Genomic DNA, 2,640 nt, shown 5'->3' with positions numbered 1-2,640 from the left:
TTAAATTGAAAGAAATGGTTCTACAGGAACAGCAGCAGAACAGTAGCACATACTAGAAGTGAACTGGCACTCAACAAGCGACAAAACACTCATATTCTATAACTGTTACTATTGGAATTTTTTTTAATATCTTCAAATTATTATTATTATTTACTTAAATGCAACCTTATGTTAACATTCACATTTATATATTTTTAAATATTTTCTTGTTGTTTCACATTTATATTATCTTATGACTAATATTACTGAAATGAGAATATTCGTAATTGTAGGTAATGTGAATTTTTTAATTTCTCTTTAGAGTAATCAAGCTTTCCATCTGTACTCATATATTATCATATTATATTATATAGCTATACTTATATTTTGTTGTGTAGCTCATGACAAGGGTTAGGTGGCAGAGCAGCCCACGGCTGAACCTCGCCCTCTAAATAAAGGAATTATTATTATTATTATTTGTAAGTTTAAAAGATGTAATGGAAATTTCCATAAGGGAACTGGAAATATTTTACATTTTTTTAGAAACTGAATTTGAAAATTCAGACGCCAGGTGAAAATTATCAGACACCCTGTATTTTTCCATCCCTGTATATATGTACATTCTATGTAGAGAGAGAGAGAGAGAGAGGAGGGAAAAACCGATTGGAAGTGCAAAGAGAAGCCGAGTTTAAAACACCTGAAGCGAGGCATTCGAGCAGCGGTATCCAAGCAACGCGGACTCTGATCTCTGCATCTAGAGGATTCACTCCACCGAACTGCAGCTTCGTCTCATTTGCAGACTTCCCCCGGTTGCTTAGGACCGCTCGAGCGGGAGATTTGGTGGTAAAGCATCGAAACTCTCCGCGTGATTTTCTTCCGTACGCACCGATGCTATTGTGCGGTGCAATTCGCAACTCGAATGTTCTCTTGTGAATGTATAGATGCGTAACTGGATCCGAAATTCCCGGAAACACTTCTCAGGAAAGATTTAATTTACCTAGAATGAACGTCAAAACAATTTCATCACAATTTTGTGTGCAACTCGTTAAACGAAAGAAAAAATGCAGTACAAATACTATGTGCACTAATTTTTTGTCGGCCTCTTTTAAAGAAAGAAAATGTTTATTCATTAAAATAGTCGTGTTTTTTAATCTTTGAAATATTATCCATTGCATACACTTTTTACATCTTTCACACATTCTAGAGATCGTGGCACTTTTGCAGATGATGTGATCAGCACCATGCTCCGGCCTCCTACTAGACCACCGCGGCTCTTGTGAATTTAGAGTACCTATTTTTATTTGCTTTGTTACGTTCATGAAACTACGCATTTTGTAAATGTAGTAGCTATTGAACATAAGAACATCAAAAATCCGTGATTGTTTGTATTTGCCTTTTAACCAATTTCATGACATCACCTTTAATCTCCATCTTGGCGATTAGCCAAAAAGTGGCTGAAAAGCAAAGTAATATGATTCCAATTAAACAAGGGTCCTGAGAATAGCATATACTAAACCTCGCGTAATGAATAATCTGTTCTTCTTCTATACAGAGTATATACATAAAAATTGATTTATATATGTTTGTTACGGCATAACTCTCGAACGCCTGGAGCGATTTCAACCAAACTTGGTACACATATGACTTACAATCTGTAAAGAAATACTGTTGGGGTAAGTCACCCCTGGCATCCCTAGAGGTGGGGGTGGGAAGGGGTGACATGTAGAGATAATCGAAAACGACCGATATTAGTGTGGAATCCATAGTTTTCGGGGTCGCTAAGATGAATAGTGACACTCCCAATGCCGTTCAATTTATTTATTCTTGCTCCTGGAGGTGAAACTAAAAGTGTTGTTTATAATCAATTTTTGAGTTAAATTAATCTTACAGTGAACTTGTAAAAAAAATTACTTTATAATTTGTATGCTGTACTACTTATAATTTTAAATAAAATTAGTTACATTTTACACTATAGTTAGAATTCATTATTTTCCTGTCTAATAGAAGATTGGGATAACTAAATACCCGGGCTTAGCCGGGTAATAAGATAGTATTAATAATACAGTAACAGTAACTATTTGGTTGGGAGATCACCCAGAGGCGACGCACATTCTCATGAAATTACCACTCTTCCACATGCAAGCCATATTAATGAAGACACTTCAAACTCTGTTTAGTCGCTTCCAACATTGCATTTGTTATGTCATTTATCTCATTGTTCACACACAACACACTAACTACTAACCAACAACAATTACGACGGCCACAAAGAGATCCAGCCTCGTCCCAATTTACCCCATCAAACGAAAATAGCCGGACGGAGCATAAACTTAACAAACAGCAAAACGGTGCCACGCACGAGGAAGCATTTGGATGCGAAATAGCCACCGTTTTCCCTCTACGCTGTGCATATATGCTGGGTTAACTTGTTAACGGGTGTGTAAACGCAAACAATTTGGACGTATGCATGTTTAAGCGTTCTCATTGCTGTTAACCCAAATAGAAACACAAGTATGTAGCGTCACTGGCAGGATGTTTCAGTGAAACTGCTTTGATTTTTGTTAATTAGCGACACTTTTCTCTGACGTCATTATTATAAAACTCCATACATTAATAACTTATTTATCTAGGTAACATTATCGTATGAGGGAAACGGATTCC

Source organism: Lepisma saccharinum, chromosome 21, assembly GCF_977018435.1.
Source record: "Lepisma saccharinum chromosome 21, izLepSacc3.1, whole genome shotgun sequence".
Lineage (NCBI taxonomy): Eukaryota > Metazoa > Arthropoda > Insecta > Zygentoma > Lepismatidae > Lepisma > Lepisma saccharinum.
This window is presented reverse-complemented; position numbering follows the sequence as displayed.